This window comes from Lygodium microphyllum, chromosome 3, assembly GCF_053477565.2.
Source record: "Lygodium microphyllum isolate KBCC chromosome 3, Lygodium_microphyllum_v1.1.10, whole genome shotgun sequence".
NCBI lineage: Eukaryota > Viridiplantae > Streptophyta > Polypodiopsida > Schizaeales > Lygodiaceae > Lygodium > Lygodium microphyllum.
In genome coordinates this window covers 182,965,919-182,990,964 of record NC_141137.1, presented here as the reverse complement: position 1 = coordinate 182,990,964, position 25,046 = coordinate 182,965,919, and positions in this window count along the sequence as shown.

Sequence of the window (25,046 nt, the reverse complement as noted above, 5' to 3'; positions counted from 1 at the left end):
ACCAAGTTGAAGTCACCAATCGCATTCTCTGCTCGATTTTGACAAGAACGATTGCCGCACATCGTCGCGACTGGGATGATCAACTTACAGAGGCCCTCTGGGCATATAGAACCTTCCATAAGGCAGCTACAGGACAGACCCCTTTCCAGCTAGTGTATGGTACAGAAGCCGTCTTTCTTGTTGAGCTAGAATTGCCCTCTTTGTGAGTAGCAGTTAAAGAATGCTTGGGAGATGATGAGTCACTGCAACACCATCTCCTGCACTTGGAATGCTTGGATGAGATACAACGGATGGCCCTATAGTGCATGGAAACCACTCAAGCGCGATGCAAAGCCTATCATGACAGTTTCATCAAGCACAAGGACTTCAAAGAAGGTGATCTTGTCCTAGCCTATGATTTGAGATTTGGCAAGTTTCATGGCAAGCTTCAACAATGGTGGATGGGTCCGTACAAGGTACTTGCTGTTAATCCTAACGGCTCTGTTTAGGTGCAGACCGTTGATGCCTTTGATGATCCTTTCCTGATCAATGGCTATCGTCTGAAGACGTACTTCCCTCCCTCGGGATCTTGACAATCACAGTCGACCTACCCTTTCCCTTTTGGGCATCGCACTATCCTTCTCGTCGTGCTTCTGATAGCCCTTATGATTCTTCTCATGAGGCAGTCTCGTTCTGCTAGCCCCTCATAGATACCTCTCAACCCAACCTTGTTCTCTTCTCATCTGATCCAACAACGGTGGCGAGGTTGGTCCTGACACATGGTATTTCTACCATTTTCTTTCTTAACTAAAAAAAAGGAAAATAGAAAAAAAAGAGAAGAAAAAGAAAAGAAAATAAAAGAAAAAAACAAAACAAACAAAACTGTTATGGGAGAAAAGGAAGAAATTCCCTGTCATAACAGGCCTTGTTCCAATAAAAGGTGGAAACACCCTTGGGCGGGAAGCTGACTGTGGAAAAGGTGGTAACACCCCGCAGTTCAGGATAGCTGATTCGTTAGCAGACCCTTTTCAGCAATAAATTCGAAGCCACCTCCCTTGGTGCATTGTCTCTGCAATATCAGTCTGTCTGTTAACAGACGACTCTTCTTACAAGTCATTGAAGTATGAGACTTGTAGGTTGCCTCCCTGGGTATGCCTCGTCTTCAAAATCTTGATGACAATAACAATTGCCATGATCTTCATCACCAACCCCTTGAGTGATGTGAGCTTTCATCCTAACAGGATGGGGACGTGAGCATGGACTGCCCTCTGTATCTATCAGAGCATGAGATAGAGGGTGGGGTGAGTGGCCAGTCTTTCCCTTCAAATTAAATGAGAGGTGAGATCTGTGAATGGAGTGTTGCATGCACGGGATGGGCCTCTCAATGCACAATGCACGATCTGTTCCTGTGCACTGCACCATAAGGCTCCATGGCCTTCCTTCTTGCACTATATACCGGCACAAGGCAGGATGCACAATTGCACCATCAATTGCGCACAAGGCATACAATCTCTGCACAAGTGACAGTGAGGATTACATCAATCGGTTTTAGGAACGGGTTGCCCTCTGTATCTTTCAACTTATGTTTCTTCAATCAATTATCGAGAGGTGAGGATTGAGGGACGTTACGACCAATGGATTCAGGTACGTTTGTGTTTTCCAATGCACCTACGGGATGGGTCTCTGCCATCAGCACAGGACACGTCACTCTGTCCTGTACACTGCACTGCAAGGCTCCCTAGACTTCCTCCTTGCACCTATGCCAGACGGGGTTGGACGCATTGATGCACCAACAATTGTGCACCTTGGCATACTCTCTTTGCACCATTCCCTTGTCAATTTCTAAACCAGGTGTGAGATTCGGGTATCATCATTATTTCCTCGAGTGATGTTAGTAATGGGGCAAGTGACTGCTCTTTCATTCCATTTGTGTGATTGTGAGTTGAGTGCAATATCCCTCGTCATCGACAAATTTTCTGCGATTCCTTCAACCAGCTACCTCCTTGGGTGCTGCCGCATGGTCCTTGCCACGAAAGACGTGTGCTGTGAAGACACCTTAGTACCTCCTGCAGTCGACAACAATACAAGATGCAACCTCGATCATCGACATTCCTTCTCGGCAATATGGGCCAAGTTTTCTAACCCTACACCTTCTGTTTTTCAGTGACGGTCATGTCTTAAGTGTGGGGACGTTCGTGATTGGGTGGTCTGATGTGTAGTACTAGGTCCTTCTTGTTCGGTTTATCCTTCCTGCTAAGGTTTTAAGTATGGGGACGCGTCCCTGTGCGTCTATGATGCATACGCCCATGCATATACTCTGCTATGATCATGCATCTATGCCATGAATTCATTTTACCCTGATGGGGTCTCTTCTCCACTCCTCCATTCTATTTTACCCTATCCCTGGATCTGTTTCTTGACCGTTTGCCTTTATTCTTTGTTTTGTGATTTTTCCATGTGAACGTACCCTATGTTCACCAAAATCCCAATCCAACCTTACAGTCCTGTTCGTCCCTTTGAACTGCCTATTTTTCCTTTTTACCAACCCCTGTTCCGACAGACGGTTCTCAAATTATTAATTTTTGAAGCAATTCTCGTAAATTGAACGGTTTTTCATGTGAAAGTGTCTTCATTGCTTCGGAACCTTGATCTGATGTGCTAGATCTATACTACCCCTTCCCTGTGACATTTTTCCTTCTTGCTCTGTATCATTCCAATGCACGGTTTATCCGTTATCAATTTTTGCGAGTTTTTGGGCCTTTTTCGTGTCTATTTTTTACATTTTTCCATGTGACCTTGCCCTCTTTTCACCATAATTTCAATTTAATTTGACAGTCGTGTCCTGCCAGCTTATCCCCCACTTTTTTCTTTTTCCTCCACCCTCTTCTGACTCTCGAATTTTTAGTTATTAATATTTCCGAGTATTTTCGGGCGTGATTTTTGTGTTTTTCCCATATGAATCCCTCCTAATTACCTTCCAACTGAGTTTTGATGCACCAGTCCTGTGAATCCCTTTCTTTTGGATATTTTTCCTTTTTACTGTCCTCTATTCCGGTGCATGGTTCTTCCCGTATTAATTTCCACATCTATTTTCGGGCCTGTTTTAGGGGGTTTTCCATGTGAACGCATCCTATCTTGCTCAGAACTGCGTTTTCCCATGATAGGGTTGTTGAAAACATTGTTCTACACAATTTTTCTTCTTTTCGCACTTCGTTCCGATGTGCGGATTTTTCGATATTAATACTTGTATGTGTTTTCAAGGTTTTTTTTGCGTTTTTTCCATGTGAATACCCTGATTTTGCCCCGGACCTAGTGTTGCATTTTTCTATCATCTTCCCCTCATCTCCCGACACATTTTCCCTTTTTACGGTTTTTTGATCCGATGTACGATTTGGGTTTTATTAAATTTTCTTCATTTTTGCCGAGTGGCCGCGTCCCTTGTATCGCATGTGAACGTGCCTCTTTTTTGGATTTATGCATCTCGGGACACCCCCATGGCGTATGTGGCTCGCGCGTCGCGTCCTTGCCCCATCTAATCGGCCCGATGCAATTTTTTTTATAAATTTCTGCCCCGCACATGTGCGCGGACGGGGGTACACTTCTTTTTCATATCCATATCCAATTTATCTTTAAAAAAAAACAAAAAACAACAAATAAAAATAAAAATAATAAATAGATAAAAAATTAATAATCAAAACAAAAAAAAAACTAACTACATAATAATTAAAATTTAATTTTTAAAAAAATCACTAAACACACACATACCATTTACTAATAATAATCATAATCATCATAAATTACATACCTACATTCAATTCATTTCTTTAAAAAAAATAAAAAATAAAAAATATATTTCAATAAACCACACACAAAGAACGAACACAAAAAAAAAAGAGGAAAAAATTAATAATAAAACACATTAAAAACAAAAGCGAAAAAGAAAACGAGAAAAAAATAAAAAATGTGCGCCTGCGTTCCTCATTCCCGTCCTCTTCGTCTCGTTCGACCTCCTCCCTTCGACCTGTCCTCCACCTGCGTACCCTCCCTTCCCTCCTCCATCTCCTCCTTGTCTCCCTTCTTCCTTCCCCTCCCCTTCTCCTTCCTCTTCCCTCATCTTCTCCCTCCCTCCAACCTCCTCCCTCCTCTCTCTCCTCGCTCCTCTCCTCTGCTGTAGCCGCTGCCGCCCTGTCTCCACCTCGCTCGTTGGCCCGCTCTCCCTCCTCGCTCCTCTCCTCCACCGTAGCCACTCCTCCTCGCCATCGTTGGCCTTCCCCTCCCCCACCCTGGTTAGTTCTAACCTCCTCTAACATCACTTAACTAACTAACCTAACTAACATAACTAACAAATATTTCCCTAACTAACATTACTTACTTAGCAGATTAACCTGACTAACATTACTTAACTGATTAATCTAACTACCATTACTTAACAGAATAATCTGACTAACTTTACTTACACTAACTAACCTAACTTAACAAACTAAACTCACCTAACTAACTTATTAATTTCACAAACTAAACTATCTTAATTGCTTTAACCGCCTTCGCTCACCTAATTAACTTAACCTACTCAGTCATCTAATTCACTTAGGCCACTCCCTTACAGCCCCCGTTTTTGCCCCTTCTCCCTTCTCCCTTCTCCTCTGTTGTTTTCCCGCCATGTGGCCGCTCTCGGTGTACGGGTGTGGTTAGCAGGCGTTTACGCACGAGGACGCGCTTCCGATTTGTTCGTGCGATGGAGTGTTGCAATCAGCCGTTCACACGCAGTCATCCTCCACTGTTCACATGTAGCTCGGGTACCGCCTTTTATTTTCAAACCCACAAAATACATAAAAATACAAAAAAATAAACATAAAACACATAAAAATTTCAAAAATTCAATTTAAATTCAAAAAAAATTACAAAAAATTTTCAACATTGATGAAATCATTTTGAATATTTTCTAAATTGGAAATTCAAGAAAATAAATTACAAAAAATTCAAAATTTGAAAATTACTTTAAAAATACATGTAAAATGAATAAAATTCATTAAAAATTAGTAAAATTTCAGAAATATTCCCATAAAAATTCCCAAAAATTCCACAAACCTCATTGCCCCTTCTGCCAATAATTTCACAATTAGAAATGTTTTTATAAATGGCAAAAATATTATTTGAAGCAAAAAACCCTAGATTTAATACTTCACCTCATGAAAATTTATTTTAAATTCAAAAAATCAGCTGAAAAATCATGGATAAATTACAACACATTGTTAATACTTGTTGGATTGCTGAAATTCCATCCTTATACTTCACAACATGTTCATGTGTCCTATATCTTGATTTAATTATTTAAAAAAAAATAAAAAATAAAAAAATAAATAAACAAAACCAAACAATATACACAATACAAACACACCTAAAATACAAATTTTTTAAAAAAATAAACAAATAAAAATTTTAAAAATAATAAAAATCAACAAAACCACTAAGGTGCTTTGTTTTTTCCATCAGTGGTGTTTGTTTTTTTGACTGGATTTCTTGCATTTGGGACTACTCAGTGCGCCTTCAATTTATTGCATACACACCCCTACTAGGTATTTATTTTTTGAGCTTTATTCATTTTCATCATCCCTTAATCACAGTTAATTGCTAAAATAAACTATATTTACCCACTTTTTTACGCGCGCTTGCGCTAAACACACAGTTTCTAATAATTAAAAAACAAACCAGCCGTTCACTTTGCACGCGCTACGTGCACTTCAGAGGCCCCTTAATTTTTAATAAAAATGAATCAGCTGTCACAAAAAAGCACGCGCTGGCAAAAAAACGCTCCACATCACTATTAATTTTAGTTAATGAATTTGCATTTAGAGACCCTAGTCTGGGAATCGCAGTCCGAGTTTTGATAAAGCACCGTTTCACCCTAATAAATTGTAATTAAAATTTTAAGAAGGAACCGTCGTTTTCTTAGTAAGGTTTATAACCTAATAAAATGTCACCCATTATTAATAATTTCTTAAAATGAACCCTTCATTAAAACAATTTCCTCTCACTACACTTTTTTTTCCCCCTTTTTAATAAACTCGCTTCGTGGGATGGGCACGTAAAGTTCTCTTAGCTGAAGTTGTTGGTCAAAGTTATGGTCAGGTCCTGATTAGATTTTTCTGGTATTATGGTTTGCTTATGTGTTACGATTACGAGTGCGGTTTGTAGTTTTTCTTTCTTTCTTGTCTGATACAGGGTTTTGGGTGCCTACTTATTGCATCGCATGAAGGTTTTTGATCGCATATGTGTAGAGGTCATGCCGAATTTTTTCTAGGATGTGGATTGTTTGGGGTGGTAAATTGGTTAGTTACGTCTATGTGTGTGTATTTCTTTTGATTAATTTCTTTTTGATAACTATTTTGGTTGTTTTGCAGGCATTCTTTTTTATTGTTTGTGTTGTGGTGTGTGTGTTTTCCATCTGAATGGCGCCTCATGCTTCTCCTCCTATCCAGCATGTCTCGCTAATCAGTAGGGATTATTCTTTCCTACTGGCTTTCGAGCCTATAGTGAAAGCAAGACTTGCGACTTTCGTGGCTGCTTCATTCCCCTTGATTCCAGATGATCCATCCCTGTGTGATGAGTTCCTTGCATCATACAGTAAGAAGTCGGGCCTGGTTTATGGTGCTTCCATGGTGTTGACACCCCAAGGGTTAGGGAAGGCTTTGTCTCTTCCCTACAAAGGAGAGCCCTTTGTTACAGCTAGACAATTATTCTCCAATGATGAGATTCTCAAGCTGTTACAGAAGCAGACCAAAGAGATTCTGGATGTCAAGAAAGTGATAAACACTTTAGGAGTATCTTTTTCCATGATCATTGATCCTCTTTGGAAGTTAGTCTGCCAATTCCTCCAAGACAGGTTTATGACTGCCAAAACACCATCCCATTATTTGTCCAAAGAGCTACTCATAGCTTCCAGGATGGTGTTAAAAGGGGTGGCTATTGATTGGAGTACTTACTTGCTTACAAAGATGGACCAACATTTTGTCAAAGTAACCAGAGGGAATGCCACGAATGTCACTTATGGTTCCTACTTATATGCTTTCTTGTTGACATACTCAAGCCTTAAGAAGGGTGTGCTACCACCTCCTCTATCAGATCCAGTTCCTCCCCCTCCACCTTCAGAAGAGTTAGAATCTATTGGCATAGAGGATCTTGATTCCCCTCCTCCACTGGTCATTTAGTGGAAGCGCTTGAAGCATATGGCAGATAAAACTTCCTCAGTTATTCCTTCTATGACAATTTCTGTTACATCTGGCAGTGACCTCCCTGCCTATCTTACATGTAACAATTTATTCAGGGCACATAGAGAGGGTTCTTTGGAAATATCAGTCCCTTCACTAAATAGTTTAGTGTCAAGAGATGCCATTCCATTCCTTTGTAATGACATCCAGAGTTTGATTGAACTTTCAGTGATAGCTTGTGTTCAACAGCTGTATGTTTCTTTCTATGAAGAACTGATGCAATCCAAAGACCAGTTGCATAAGGCAACCTCAGAGTTAGCCTCTGCTAAAGACACACTTGTAGATCTGTTTAAGCAGATGGAGAAGCAAACCCAAATGATTGAGACCCAGAGAGAAGAGATATCTTCTTTGAAGATTCAATTAACGGAAGCTCAGTCAAAGGTCACTAAAGTCTCGGAGGAGAAAGAGGGAATGTCCAAAGAAGCTCGAGAGTTTCAGACTCTTTTAGAGGCAAAACTATCTACTTTACAGACTGCTCATAATACAGTGGAATCACAAGCTTCCTAGATTAAGTAGTTGCAAGACCAATTGGCACAGTCGCAGTCCATTCCTCCAAGCCCCAATGTTCCTATGATTCCTTCTCTCTCTAAGCAGGACTTGGCAGTTCTCTAGAGACAGGCCACATTGTGTTCATTGTTTTAAGATAAAGTGGAAAGATTGCAGTCCAGGATGGATTTGTTATGGTCTACATTTGAGCACTTTCAGGAGTATGTTCCTCCGGACCATTCTTTCTTTATCCACTATCAGTTGCAAAAGTTGGCCTTCTATATGAAGCTTTCAACGATGGATCTTCCTCTTCTAGAGGATGGTTGGAGTGGGGCTTGGTCTCCCGAGTTGCTGACATAAGTGGTCCGTATGGTTTTGAAGATTCTGTGATGACGGATACAATGTTGCTATCTTACATGTATCTACGAGGTGATCTGTTGATTCCAGATGATGTAGATTTGGCCTGGTATGTGGGGGATGTGGTTTTGCAAGCTGTTTTGTATGTCAACTATTTGGAGTTGTGGATAGATGACATGTTCCAATGTTTTTCCTCAAAAGTGGCTACTTGCCCTGACAAATCATGGCATTCAATGATTGATTTTATGGTCCTGAATCAATGTCAGAATACAGCTTCTACTTATGTGTAGAGTACTAACCAACTGAGGGTGGATCTCCTAGCTTATCTTTCCAAGAACCATCCATTTGATTCATCCTTTTTTGATTCCTATCAAAGAAGATCTGTCCTAGGTCCCTCTATTCCTAGCCTATTGTACTACCAGCAAATGGCTCATCGCTATGATACTTATCTTTTCCTTTATAAAACCAATTCAACAACAATCTTACCTCTTCTTTTCCAACCTCAAGGTTTTCCTCAAATTCCTATATTTACCTATTATTCTTTTATCGAAGAGAGAGTTTTTTTCCCTTCTCCGCCATGTCCTTTACTATTTATCCATATACCTTCTACTTTTCCTGTTTATCAATTGACACCTTTCCTAACTGATTTACTTAAATTTTCAACCACTCCTTCTTTAGCTTATTCCTCCTTTTATGATTTTGCCTACCCATCTCTTCAGTTGGTTAGTGAATACGATGGATTTGATTAGCAAATTCCCAAAAGAAGAGGATGGAGCTCGACTGATTCTCTTACGGGACCCCAGATTAACTGGCCAATAATTCCAGGGGATTGGACAATTGCTAGTCAAGCATACTAGAATTACCTTCATTTTGCTCACCAATATTCACAATCTCTAGATCCTTCAGTGAGATTGACATCTCATTTTGCTTGGTATCTAGCATACATGCATAGGCATTTCCATAATGATCAAAAGGCCATTCCAAAGCTTTGTATGAATGTTAATGTGAACATTGATTTCCAACAGTTGGATATCCTCTATTTTCATGCCCTATGTCTACCTAGCAGATACCTTGTTTTGCTAGAAAGGATGTGCTGCCTCCAGTTCTTTCAAAATCCTCAAAAGACATTTGTAAATGAGTCATTTTCCATGGATCGTTTTTGAAACCACCAAGCCTTCAAAAGGGATCACCTTCATTGATGCCTTTGCAATGTATTGTGAATGATTCTTAATGATATATATATCTTTTTGGAGGTGTCATTCAGATGGTTGTGTTAGTGTTTGTGTGTGTTGTAATAATTGTATGTGATGAGTTCGTGTTGATTGAGAATAATTTGTTCGAGAGCTCTTGTCAAACTATTGATGGTGGATGGAAAGCCTATAGTGGAAAGCTAAAGAAGAACCTCTTATATTCTTTACAAATTTGTTATGATTTTTAAATGATTATCAGATGAGTTAATGAATAACGAAGTTTTCCTTTAGTAGTTTTTTCTAGAGATACAGGTTATAAGTTGGGGTCATGGTTAAGAGAGATTGTTGAAGATCCTACAGAAGATCAAAATTGAGCTCTTTAGTGAATTTATATTCTTCTTTTCCTTAGGTCATGAGGATGCTTCCTTTCTAAGTGTGGGGATATGTTGAGAGTGGAAAAAGACCGAAATTTTGACTGATTTTTGTTATTTTTGAGGTTTGCATGATTGATTTTTGATGGATTTAGAGTGATGTATGGTTGTTAAATGGAAGTGTTTGAGAGTTTTTTAGATGATATTGATTATGTTTTGGAAGATCATGATGATTCTTAATGGAGATATGAAGCTCTGTGATGTTCTGATAGGTTTTGTTGAGGTTCTGATTGGTTCTGTATACCTTATGTATAGCTTCTATTTTGTTCTGCTTTTCTTCTGTATGAAGCATGGATTGATGATTGATGAAGATTGAGATCTTTTGGAAGCCTATTGAATAGTTTTTGATAGTTTGGAATGGTTTTAGTATGAGTTATGAGGTTCTAAAGACCTTCTGTAACCCTCTGTAAACCTTCTGTAGAGCCTTTGTCTCTGCTTTGTAACTATTCTGTATCTACTCTAGTACTATATTGTACTGTTCTGTAGATCTTCTGTAAGTGTTCTGTAGAATGTATGTGTGACTTTGGGAAAGTTTTCTAACTTTTGGAAAGGATGAATCTCAGTTCAAAATAGCTAAAACAAATGGAAGAAGCAGTTGCTAAAGATTGAAGAGAAGATTGAGTGACAGTGACAATAGTGAGCTGTGAAGAGACATTGTAATGGCTCTGGTGCCTCTTCATATTAGACATACCTCTTGGGAGGTGCATCCATGACCTAAGAAGGATTATTGAAAGTTATTATGAGAGTATTGTAGTGAGGAGATGATGTACTATTGTGAGAGAGAGAGAGAGAGTTAGAGATAGTCAATTCTATCAAAACAGTGTAATTGTATATGAGAGATTGAGAGAGACAACTATGAAGACATTGAAGATGAATACTATGTGATTGATTTCCATTCAAATATGGTGTATTCTTTTGTGTTCATTGTTATATTAATGGATTCTATGAAGATGTTGAAGATTATGGTTGATTCTATCAAATCCGTGGGAGTTATCTACTATGATGCTGCATAAAGATTTGATGTTTGCTTTGTTTTGGTCATCAAAAGAATGAAATAAAAGCTTCTTGATGTTACAAGATAGATTTTCTTGCAGTAGAATTCCCTTTTCCTTGGTGTTCCTCTTGGGGCTCCAGGAGAGAGAGCAGAACCCCACCTGATGGGCTATCGAAGATGCCAAATTTTAGCAAGATAAAGTTTTTGAGGTGCCAAGGTCTATGCCCGGCTATGAATGCCAGTCTACATGGAGAAGAAGAATCTGTGACACCAACCTGGACACGTGGGTAGCTTTCTGCAACACTCAACCCTTTGAGAGGAATGACCCAAACTTTATGCCCTATCCTCGAAGGATCGGAGTAGATTTTGACCCCAATGTCCACGACCACTACGACTTCCCCGTAATCTATAATCCCCATTGTACTATATATGAAAATGCCCTCACCTTCACATGAAAAAACTTGTATGATACCCTAATCCAATTTACTAACACATTCTTCTCATGCCCTGATCCCGCTTTTATTACCACTTGTAATTACCTTAGATTTCTTAGGATACTTCTTAGGCAAGACCCCACCCCGCAGGAACGCGGCCTCCCAACACTCCATTTTGATCCTAATGCTATAGATAATTGCGCGATGGATCGACTAATGATGCGCACCACTCTATTGCCTTCTTTTTGCTTAGCTTTGCTAAAGGATATGAATGATAGCCACTTCACCCATTGCAATCATCTGTTCCTCTCCTCCACCACCCTTCAAGTCCACCTACACCTCAAGGGATATATTCAAAGCCGCCAATTCCTTAGTAAATCTATTAGGCCTTCTTCTCCACCTCACTCCAATGATGAAGATTAGACTTCCGTCACAACTATATAACTTTATTTTTATTTTTATTAGTGGCAAAAAAAAATCACATGTCTCCACTGCATGTTTCCCATCCACCACAACCACTGCACCTAGGGGTCCTTAAGTTAGGCGCGCCAGGTGGCCCCGATCGGCCAGTTCCATCCCTAACCCCCTACCCTCATTTTGATCCCCCACTTCGTGCTTAGGACACATCAAGGGCAGGACACACCCAGGGAGGTAGCACTCGCTGATGGTTAGACCTGTCACCCTAAGCTCCATCCCACTACCATGTGCACAATGCACCACAGGACAATGGCACACACCCACACAAACTACACCTTTCTTTTCTTTCTAGGTACAATAGAAGGCCCCACCACCCCATCATCCATATGCAATGTGCTTCCCATCTTGTGAAACATCTTGCCATGCCGACCCACCAAACCAAGGGCCGAATGCTGCAACCATGCTCAGAAAGTGAATGAAGAAGCTCATTTGAAACACTGTAGGTGAACTCAGTCACACGGAGAGTTAAATGACAGATCCATCTAACACCATCTTAAATTTCAAAGAAGGATTTGTCCACAAGCCATCCTCCAAGCATGGATCCATCTAACACCATTTTGAATTGCAAAGATGGACCCACCTCTCAATATCCCTCCAAGACAAGGGACCATCTCCAACTCAAGGGCCCTACAGTTCCATAAATCCCTCCAACACGACTCGTACCCAAACTCAAAAAGCTACTTGGCCACTCCACAATAGAGTACGACTCATCCCCCAACAAGTGCCATGGGACCAGCACTCATCTAGGAGGGGAGTAATGTTAACCCTCAAATGAACAAGGTGGAAAACCCATAAAATCTAAAGCAGAAGACAAAGCCAAGGCAAAAGTGGAATGGAGAATGAAGGCACACCAAGAAAAATTGAAAAACACAAGAAGTGTAAAAAGGTCCTAAATCAAGGAGAGACACTCAAGAAAAAGCACAAGTCAATACTTTTACAAAAGTGCGCAAGGCACACCGTGATTTATTTTAAAGAATTGAGTCTTGACGTGTGCAAATTGTAAATGTAGATGGGCAGTAGGGAGGGAAACTAGGAAGATAGGAGGACAATGGAAAAAGGGCCTAGGCTATGACTGGCCATGTAAAAAGGGGATGACCGTCCAAATGGAATTTAGGGCTTTGTATATAAAGTTCAAAAAGTGGATAAGAGCTCATTCTTTGGTGTGTGGCAAAGTGGACTCTTCTTCTTCTCTCCTTCTCTTCTCTTTGCTTTCTTGTGTGTGCTTGAGGGGGGGAGTGTGAGAGTGTGAGGGAGTGAGTGTGTGAGGGTGAGGGATCTTGGAGGTGAAGCTCTCCACCTTCTCCTCCCATCTTCTTCTCTTCTCTTCTCTTGTTTCACGTGTGATGGAGGATGGAGCTTGGAGGAAGAGGCTTGAGGATACTTAAGCTTGCATCACAAATTGTGGAGCTATCGGTGTGCTTGAGAGAGGAAGCAACTCAATCGGGCATCAAGGTAAGTTCACTACATCCGTAGAGAGGCACGACGTATCGGCTATGTGAGAGGTAGCCATTGGTGCTTGCTTGGAATGCTTGAAACACTTGAAACAATAAGCGGTTAGTGGGTCTTGGCGGTAGAGCTTGTGCTCACCACTACATCTATTGTCAGTTAGTTTGCAGTTTTGCTATAAGGGATTTAGTTATATGCATCAGTCTTTAGTTGCATAGACTAGTCCTAAACAATTTTCATGTTTAGGGTGTCCCAAGGGAAAATATTTTTTGATACAAATACCATTAAAGTGGCTGAACCTTTTCCTATAGAGGGGCTCAAGTCCTTTATAGGGAAAGGATTAATCATGTTAATACTATGAACTTTTTGATACAAATACCATTAAAGTGGCCGATCCTTTCCCTATAGAGGGGTTTAGGCCCTACATTTTTGGCTCAACTAATACTATGAACTTGATAGGATTCCATATCTTTGAATTTTAGCTTTTTCTTATGTCCCTTGAATAAGAAGAGAAGAACTAGGTCTCAATGATCAAAAGATGACTATCGTATATATTGTTAAACCAAGCTTTCATGTGAGCTATCTGTATGATTAGTGTGTGGGTGGCTAACAATTGGGTCTCAATAAGCCATTTTAACTTAGTGAGCCACTTAGTTTAGGCCTTACTTCCCTCCCAACCTTCTTGTACTATAGTGCACAAGCTGAGGATTAAAAATTCTATAGGGATAATAGTGTCAATGCCACAGGTCAATGTGTAAAGTACTTGACTTGTGTAGTTCTATATGTAGTCTAGTATGCCCATAAAGCTAAGTTAGCATGCTACCTTAGTTAGATAGGGATCTTTAGACTATTTTGGTTAGTATGTTGATGATTAGGATCTTTTTTATTGATTTTGCATAGTTGGTCACTAACTAATAATAAGGTGCTAACTTCTTATGGATGATCAAGAATGTAGAGAGTGGGTTCTTAACCACTTCATTTATAAAATGAGTTGCTCAATCATCTACAATTTTTATTAAACACTTGAATTTAGATATCACTTATTCTCATAGGAACTTGGTTGTTGTTCTTGCGTCATTCATTCATGTAGCTTGTGCATCGGCCCATTTAGTTCATGCCTAAGAGTATAATGCCAAAGGAGTTCCATAAAGTCAATCCCCCATTTCTCAAAGGATTGATGAGCCAGACCTGGCACTAGCTCCATTTTGTCCTTTTTGATGAGCACTATTGTGCATTGGTGCTTCTCGCAACATTTTACAAATTTTTTACATCCTTGAATACTGTTGTGGCCACCAAAGTTATAATTGCAAGACCTTTTTAGTCATGATGGTGGCACTAAATTGGCATCTACCTATTTTGGCAAGTGCCAATGCATCCTCAAAATTATGCTTATATGTGCACCTCCTCAACAATCCGTCCTATCTTAAGCTGTTCAATTTCCTTGCAATCAATTTGATAGGGCCTAGTTTTAATGAGTTGGCATGGAAGTCAAGGTTTATCTATTGGGTGTTTAAGCATTATCCATTCTCTAATATACCCACAACATCATTAGGCCAATTAGGATGTTAACTCGGTCTTGAAAAGTTGAGCCTCTTACTATAGAATAAAAACTAGCAATCTAGAAGATCATCATCAATCCCCATTGCTTTTTCCCCACTTGTCACTCTTGACATGGAGTATACAATGACTAAACTTCTTAGCATGCAAATATTAATGTTGTATTTCCTTTGTCACAATAATGTTAAAGTCAAACTCTAACATCAATAATAGCCATGTTGTGATGTATCATGTGGTGCAAGATTTTCTTATTAGATACACCAAAGCTTGATGGTCTAAGAAAAAATTAAAGGGTCTTTGACTAGAAGGTAGTGGCAAAATTTCTAAATAGTGCACATCATGTCAAGTCCTCACACTTTTTGGTTGAGCATTTCATCTCTATTTCTATGAGTTATCAACTTGCAAATCTCAGAAGAAAGTCCATGTGTGTTCTCTTGTGAATGTTGGCAAATCATTACTACAATGGTGATTTTGGATGCATCAATGTGCATGTGGAATGTAATCTTCAAGTTTGGGGCTTGTGAAATAGGTGTGTTATGATTTGAGCATTTTCAATGCTTCATAAGCTTGTTGGCATTCATAGGCCTACTCCCAATTCATCAAGAGCTTAGATAGCGATCTTGCAATGAATGTGTAACTAAGCATGATGTGTCGCTAGTAACCATTGTGTCCTAGGAAGCATTGCATACCTTTGGAATTTTCTCGAGGAATCAACTCCAAAATGACTTGAATATTTAATGTCTCAATTACGATTTCATTCTTGGACACTATATGGCCTAGAATGATACGATCTTTGATCCAAAATTGACATTTAAGTGGATTCAATGAGAGTTGATATTGTCTACATCACTCAAAGAATTCTTGAAGCTTCTCCAAGTGTTCAAATCATAAGGACAACATATAGATGACCCATAAACACCTCAGTATACTTGCAACACATATCCTTGAAGATTGTATACATCAAATGCTAGAAAGGTTTAAGCACATTTGCCAATCCAAAGGGCATGAAAATATATGTGAAAACTCCCCATTTAATATAAAGGTAGTCTTGTGCCAATAATTAAGGTGAACTTATTGTATCCTAAGAAGTGATCAAGGAAATCATATGCCTTCTTGTCTATTACACACTTGATTATACATTCAATATATGGAAATGGGTAATGATTTCTCTTGCTAGCTACATTTACCAATTCACATTTGTTTTGAGTATAAGCACGATGGATTGATACTCAACCCATATCCTCTACTTCACATATGAACCATGCACTAAGAAGCTTTTCGAACTCTTTCGATACAATATATGCATCTTTGGTTTCATCAACAATGGCCTCTATTTAGTAGGTTTGACCTCAAGTTTTTCCAATATTGTGTGGGTGAGTATGTGTGGTGGTACTCCCTTGAGATCAATATACTTCCATATAAACATGTCTAAGAACTACTTGAGGTATCCAATGAGTTTCTCCTTATCCTCTTCCCAAAGATTATCATCAATATACATGGGTTTGGGGGACTTGCCCTCCCCAGTAAGGTCCACTTTCTTAACCTTTATAGAGCCCTAGATCGATTTGTTGGATTTTTTTTCTTGATTGGCTCTAAGCCACAATGGGGTTCCTTCTTGAATTGAGAAAATTTCTTTGGGGAGATCGTATGGTTTCTTTTGGTTTTCCTCATTAGAGTCTCAAATTTTTTGAATTTTCTTTAGCTTCCTCTACCTTAAATATACAGGCAAACTTCTCTTACATTTCTTTGATGGAGTCAACTATCTTAGGGCAACTGTCTCAGGGGGTCACTCATCAACATGTGTGTGTTTCATGTGGGTTGAATATAAGGGATTTCCTAAATATGATTTTTACACATTTTTTTACATAGAAAAGGGTACCATATAAAGAGGTTAATCACAAAGTGAATAGAAAAGGGGCATGTTCAATGTAGGGAAAGTTCATAAATAAGGGTTGTAATATAGAGGCTTTATATAGGGTGAATCCCCCAAGTTATTTATGGAATCTCAAAAGGTAAGTCAAGGGTGGCAAGGACATGTATCCAGTCTTGTTCATCCAAGTAGGTAATGCACTTTTTTAAGAAATTGGTAGTATTTGCACAATTTGTATCCCCTTGAAGCATACTAGATATAGCATCTAGGTCTATAGGTGTGGTTTTTAACTCTCCATTTCTACTCTTACTACCTCATGCTTGTTACCTAAGAAAACTAGTCAATTACCTCAATGCTCAATGAATTGGGTGTTTGGCATCTAGGGGGGGACTAATAGTTGGTTGTAATCCACTTCATGACCATGAAATTTACTGTGAAGTTAATTCTATGATTTTGGCAATCTAAACCTTCAATTCCTAGCAGTTCGGGCCTTGTAGCCATTAGCCAATGTAAGATTGAATTGAATGGTCTTAATGGGAAAATTTCCTTATGCTTTTGGCATTGATTGATTGCCTATATTAAATTATGCACCTATGTTAATGATACCTCTTATTGATGAGTTACCTACAATCTCCATAGGAAGAGGATGATAGATATGATGCTCTCCTCCCTCCCAAAAGGTGTTAACTTTGAGAGCTCTTGGACAAGGGGTGTTGAAAAATCACTATTTTTTTGGGTTGATTTTTGTTGTTTTTGAGGCCTGAATTGTTTATTTTTGATGGATTTTGAATGATGATTGATTATATTAGAAGTGTTTTACAGTGTTTTAGATGAGATTGATTATGTTTTGGAAGCTCATGATGATTTTCAATAGAAATATGAGGCTCTGTGATGTTCTGATAGGTTCTACTAAGGTTCTAATTGGTTCTGTTTAGCTTCTATTTTGTTCTGATTTTATTCTATATGAAGCATGGATTAATAATTGATGGAATTTGAGGATATTTGAAAGCTCATTGAATGGTTTTTGATAGTTTGGAATGGTTTTAGTATGAGTTATGAGGTTCTGACGCCTTCAGTTGACCTTCTATAACCCTCTGTTGAGCTTCTGTAGAGCCTCTGTCCATGCTCTGTTCCTATTTTGTGGAATGTATGTGTGACTTTGGGGAAGTATTCTAGCCTTGGAAAGAGGTGAATGTAAGTTCAAAAGAGCTCAAGGAAGTGGAAGAAGTAGCTACTGAAGACTCAAGAGAAGACTGGAGTGAAGTGACAGTGATGAGCTATGAATAGTCACTGTAGTGACTTTGGTGGCCTTTCATATTAGACACAAACTTTGGAAGGGGCATCCACAACCAAAGAAGGATTATTATGAGTGATTATTGAGTATTTTAGGAAGGATATGATGTACTATTGATTGATAAAGAAAGAGAGAGTCAGATATAGCCAATTCTATGTCAAACAATGTATCTATCTATGAAAGACTGTGAGAGGAAACTAAGAAGATAATGAAGATGAATACTATGTGATAATTTTCTGTTCAAAGTGGTATTTTTCTTGTGTTCTCTTTGATTGGTTGATGAATTCTATGAAGAATATGAAGAGAATGATCAATTTTGTTGAAGTTAAAGCTATGGAAGAATTGTTTTCTACGATGTTGCATGAAGATTTCTTGCTAGTGGTGTTGTTTTCTTTGTTGTGATCACATAAAAGTTGAAAGAGATGGTTATTGATGCTACAAGATAGATTTTCTTGCACTAGAAATCCTTTTTCCTTCACGTTTCTCTTGGGGCTCCATGTTTTTGGTGTATAACTGGGAAAACTTGCCATCAACAAGCATTAGAAGAGGCTGAAAATGGAAATGGCATTGCCAAGAAGAGAAGATTTCAATGGATGTTTGCAAAGTTCGTTCTTTTCTTGAAGAGTTGGAGATTCTCATTACCAAAGCCACTTTCCACAAGAAGTTCATCCCACAATGGTGGAAACATATTACCATCATGATGTAGGCTCTATGTGGTGGACTATTCCCTCTTTCAGGTGAAGCAACAGGGACGTGCATCTTGGTGGCAATTGTTTGGGAACAAACTGAAGTGTAGAAACAGAGAGAATGACCATCCATAGAAGATTTGGCATTCATTGAGAAGTTTCTAGACATCATCAAGTGGGAGATCATGAAGAAGTTTCAAGAGTCATGGTTAGTGGAGGTTCACAAAAACAAGAAAGAAAAGAGTTGGAATTTGTTCATGGATACTCAACAGCAAGACACGTGGGATGCATGGTACACTAACAATCTCTTGTTTTTCCAATTAACAACCCACTGGAAGTTGGTAGACAGAGTATTCTTTACAACATACACAATTGAAACCATCAGAAGAAGTTGGTATTATTATGATGATGGTGCAACAACGATTCTCAGAAGAATGAGTTTTGACACCTTTAGAACGGAATATCTCCTTCTCTATAGTGGTTTGAAAGTTGAATTCAAAGATGTAGAAAAGCAAGAAGTAGAAGAGATATTGGTTAGAGAGTCCTTTAGAGACTAAAGTCCCTTTGATTCTATTCAATTGAGAACAAACTAATTGATTGGAGCCAACCCCCTCATGAATGATGCAATCAAGAGGCAAGCACTAGAACAAGTCTAGAGGTATGTGAAAAGAGAGAAGGCAAAAATCAAGGTCAATAATGAGCTTGCAGTAGAAGCCTCCTTTGACGCCCTAAAAGCACTCTTTACAGAAGCCCCCATGACAACTCAAGGTCCCCTTCCTAGTCAGATTCATCTTGGAAATATTGATGACAAACCAGCAAATGTAGTCCCATTGCCAATTTTTAAGAGAGAGTACAATGAAGACCTTGATCTTCATGTAGCAGAGTTTATGGTAGCATTTGTGGCTAACAATGCTAGAACTCTCGAGCATTGGTTAGCAATATTCCTCGCCACTTTCAAGGCCGCGGAATTTTAGTGGTATGAGAGACAAGGAGTGGGAACCTTCGGCACATGGGACACAACCTTAAGTTGGCCTTCCTCACTTAATTCAGGCGTGAAGGTTTTGAATAGCGGATGCGAGAGGAGTTCATGAACCTAAGTTAGTCCTCTGGAGAAAGAGTAGAAGCTTATGTCTCGCGAATGGAATCCATACCGAGAGAGATGGACCAACCATCATTTGGATGAAGGCATCCAAAAGGGAGTTTTCCTTAGAGGCCTACAACTAGAAGTTCCCAAGTTTGTAGAATTGAGAAGACTAGGCAATCTGCAAGCTGCAGTGGAAGGTGCAAGACTGTATGACAAAGTTGAAGCAAGGTTGTCAATGACCTCATGAAGAGGAGTCTTACCTCTTCCCATGCTAAGAATGGTATACCTACCAAATGCAGTCCCAGGGACAATTCCCTACCCCTATCCCTAGATGCGAACAGTGTTGTAGTACAATGCCCCTAATCCACAATGGTCGCAAATGACAATGCCTCAAATGATGATCCAACCACAACATTAGTGGTCTCAAACAGTTCTTCCAATGGCAACTCAACAACAATCCTACCCACTGGAATCAACAACTCCAAGTCTCAACAAGAGCTCTGAATCAAAACCAGAACAGAGGACCCTCTAGATCAACCCAACTAGTGTATGTAATAATCATAGAAGCTTCCCAAAACCCTACTACAAGTACTTTAGGAGGCGAAAATTAGAAGGACTACCTGTCCAATTCAGTGGCAAGTATTAAGAAAAAGCTTATGGATGTGATTACAGAACAGCTACAGACGCTGAAGGTGAATACTGCCAATATATCCACTCCTACGGGAGGTGGGAGAGATGTGATTCATTCTAATACATGGTGTGGAAAGTGCCATCAAGTAGGACATTTAGGCACTGAATGTACCCAAAAATTGAGCCTTCTGTTCATAATATTTGAGGAAGAACCATACATAGGATATCTCTCTCTGAAAGAGATGCATGAAAGAAGAAAGAAAGATGAAGATGCAATATTCAACTTGTTAGAATCCAAAATAACAACACAGGACATTGGACCAAAGCCTAGGGAGTTTGGTTCTAGTTTTGGTCCAAGGAGATTTCCCTCTCAGAGTTACAGAGGACGACAGTCTGACAGTGGTCAGAGATCAAAGGTGGAGTGTTACAGATGTGGAGAAAAGAGTCATATCTCACCGAATTGTCCAAACCCTAGAAGGTCTGTGGATTACAAGCCCTTATGCAGTTGATATAAAGGAGAAGGCCACACTACAAAAGATTGTCCAAGTCCAGCCTCTGCGAAATCTACTTTTGATACCCAACAGAATACCCAAGAACTCACTTCTAATTTGGTGGAATTGGAAGTGGCCGCAATTATGCGTGCAAAGAAAGGAGAACCTATAGTTCTAAAAGAGAATGTTTCCTTTGCCAAGACTATGAAGTTCAACCTTCCTCGGGAAAAGTAGAACAATGCAGTCAAGAACAATGAAGTACAAAGTGCTATAGAGCCACAAAGAGCTACAAAGATAGTTGCAAAGATAGGACCAGAGGTCTAGGAAATAGAGGATGTGGAAGGACCTCCTCATGAAAAAGAAGTGCAAATGTTGCTGCTCCCAGAAGAAAAAGGGAAGATAAAAGTGGGCCTAGCCCCATTTTCCAGTTGATTGGAAAGCTTGTGGATCCTATGAAAGAGTATGATTTGGTCAAAGATCTAGACACTTTTAAACCAAACTTAACATTCTGTGCTGATGTGGTCTCCCAGTTGTTGAAAGAAATTCAAAAGCATACTAACTAGAAGAAGAGGCTTATGAATTGTTCCCTCCATGGCGACCAAGTCCAACAGAGCCTCAGAACCCATAAAGGAAGTAGATGTGGCTAACACCTTCTTGGATCTTGGAACCCCAGAGATTGGCGTATGGATTGAAGGGTGCTTTATTGCAGATGTATTGATTGATGGAGGCTCATCAATAAACATAATGACAGATGTGACAATGAAGGATCTAGGATTGCAAGGAATGCAACCTACATAGTGGCTTATTAGATTGGTAGACTAGATCAAAATCAAACCATTGGGGATCCTTCCGTACGTAAAGACAACCCTCACAGAAAGAGATTATTGGCTGACATATTTGGTGGTCAAACCAAATTCCTACGGGACCTCATACCCTTTGCTATTGGGAAGACCTTGGCTTTTTGAAGCAAGAGCAAGGATGGGTTGGTTCTCAAAGGAACCCTAATCCTTGATAGAGGACCCAACAAAGTGGCGTTGAGGTTGTATGGATCACAAAAAGGCAATAGGTCCATGTCAATTGAAGTCATAATAGACTCCTCCAATGAAGTAACAGATGGTACATCGGGAGACAAAGAGGCCGTCAAACAGATCTTTCCTAAGAAAACAGAGGCATAGTCCCTAACAATGGGTATTGTAAGCCAACTACCAAAGAAGAAAAGTCCTTGTCCATGGGAGAATACCTCCTACCTGAACCCAAATTGACTTTTCAAATCACCTCTAATAGAGAGATAGAAGGATGGATGCATTGTTCTTCCTATTAGATGGCAGTCGTAGAGACAGAGACAGAGACAAAAGCAGAGACAGAGATAGAGGTAGAAGCAGAGGACATAACAGAGAGTTTGTTCTTCTCTTACAAAGCCCCCACAAGGATCGAAATAGAATCTAAAGACGACGAAGGTAATAATGTAGAAGAAGATTATGAAAGTGAGCTAGAAGGATCTATCCTACTCACAGAAAGCGAAGATGAGGTAGAAGTTCCTGAAGCCTCAGAAGCAGAAGATTCTTTTCTATTTGACAGAATGATTATGGTACCCTTTGGACTGATCAATGAATCATATCATGAGCAAAGCCTTTATAAGAAATGGATTAAGAAGAATAGGCCTTCCTTCAACAGTGGCTCTTGTCATCCAAAGTTACCCTTCCTTAAAGAAGATGATGACGATGCACTTTACCAACAACCCCTAGTCCTGCAGTTTAAACAAAACGCATAAAGTTCCTATTATGTGACATTCTTAGATGCAGCTTCAGAGGACGAATCCTCGAGCCAAGAAATAATTTATCCCCAACACAAGACCGAAACCTCAATGATACCCTTTTAGCCCCCAAAGGGCGAGCTAAGCCTTCATTAAAAGAGAACAGTAGTTCCAGTGCTGCATCATCAGAAGATGAGACCACTCCCTTGAAGGAGTTGAGGATCTTCATCCAGAAGCAATCCATGGGACATTTATCCATGAAGTGGAAGGTGAAAAGCAATTGACGTTCGTGGATGCTAAAGGTACTGAATGTCACCTGAAGATGGGTCTAAATCTTCTAGAAGAGGAACTATTGGTCTTGCGAGACCTACTAAAGGAGAACTTAGACATGTTTGCATGGTCGTACACAAAGTTCTAAAGGGGATTGATCCCACAGTATGCCAACACCATATCGACCTAGAGCCTGATGCCAAGCCTGTGAGGCAAAGACAGAGGTGTATAAATCCCAATTATTTTGCTTTGGTGAAGGCCAAATTATTGAATCTCCTTGAAGTTGAGTTCATTTATCTAATGGCTAACAGTGAATGCGTTTCGCCCATTGTGGTTGTACCCAAGAAGAATCGAAAACTTCAAATATGTGTGGACTTTCGAAAGCTGAATTCCAAGATGAAGAATGATCATTTCCCTATCCCTTTCACAAACCAATTGTTGGACACAGTGGCATGCCATGAGTTCTATTCCCTCTTGGATGGATTCAACGATTATAACCAAGTCCAAATCGCAGAAGAGGATCAATCCAAAACAACCTTCATAACATAATGGGAAACCTATGCTTACAGAGTGATGTCGTTTGGGCTTTGTAACACTCCTACTAATTTTTAACGAGTGATGATGGCTGTTTTCCAAAACCATTTACATGATTTCATAGAGGTGTATCTTGAAGACTTCTGTGTCTATAGCCTAATCCGTGAGCATTGGGGGCACCTAGAGTAGTGCTTTGACAAATGTCGAGAGTGTGGGATTTCTCATAACCCCGATAAATGTGTCTTTGGCATCTCATCAGGAGTTCTTCTGGGCCACATTGTCTCTACACAAGAGATAGCAACAGATCTTGCTAAGATTGAGAAGATTGCTGCCTTGACAGCCCCAACCAACCTTAAGCAATTAAGGGGATTTCTTGGCCACCATGTGGGCTATAACAGAAGATTCATTGCACACTTTGCGAGAAGTTGGTCCCTTTGCATAAAATCCTGAGAAAAGATGTTGAGTTTACATGGACCACTGATTGTGACGAAGCATTAAACACGCTAAAGTAGTGTTTGATTGAAGCACCTATCTTGCAACCTCCTGATTGGATGAAGGAGTTCCATGTGCACATTTATGCATCAGCTAAAGGCCTAGGTGCAGTCTTATGCCAAAAGAGCCCCTCTAAGTTAGATCAACCAATCTATTATGCAAGCCTAAAAGTAACCGACAAAGAGCAGACCTACACAATGACGGAGCTTAAATGTCTAGCAATGGTATTTACTTTGGAAAATTTTCGACATTATCTGATGTCGACACATTTCAAATTCTATGTGGACCATGAAGCTCTATCCTTCCTGATAATCAAGGCTAATGGAAGGAAAGAATGATGAGATGGCTTCTTTTATTTCAAGAGTTTGACTTTGAAGTGGTTAACAAACCCGATCACTCTCATGTCCTGTCTGATCACCTTTCATGAATCCCTCAAAGTGATAATGAAGACGAGTAAGATGATCCAAACCTTCATAATGCTTCCTTGTTTCTAGTTGAAACAGTTGCCCCATGGTACGCAGACATAGCGAACCTCCTAGCAACCCAATAGTATCCCCCTAGTATCTTGAGCCGTGAGAAGAAGAAGCTTCTATTGGAATCAGCCCCCTACACCCTATAAGGAGGAGCTCTGTACAAGAAAGGCAAGGATGCAGTCTTGCAAAGATGTGTTGCAGGAGAAGAGATTGGCATAGTATTGAAAGCATGCCATGATGAGCCTTGTGGTGGACAGACACTTCACAGGAGAAGCGATAGCCACAAAGGCCTTACTAGTAGGATATTGGTGGCCGACCCTCTATAAGGATGCCTATGATTACTACAAGCGGTGTGATGCCTATCAGTAAATGGGAAAGCCTACCAAATCCAGTGACATGCCCTTGCAACCTATTCTTCCCCTAAAACCATTCGAGAAGTGGGGGATTGATTTCATGGGCCCCATTGATCCACCAACTAGAAGGAAGTAAAATAAATACATCTTGGTCTACAGACTATGTAACAAAGTGGTGTGATGCTAAAGCTCTGAAGTGGGACGATGGTAATAGTGTGGCCTTGTTCCTGTACAAGAACATCGTTATCCGTTTTGGCAGTCCCTTAGAGCTCGTCAGTGATTGAGGTGCCCATTTCCTTAATAAGATCATGGAAGAGTTGATAGAACTGTACAAGATCTGTCATCGTAAGTCCACACCCTATTACCCCAGAGCCAATGGCCAAGTCGAAGTCATCAAGCTTACCATCGACGATTTGCTTTAGGTGCATCCATTCCTAGCTTATCCTATTATCAAAAAATGGCCCATCGATATGATGCTTATTTTTTCCTTTATTAAT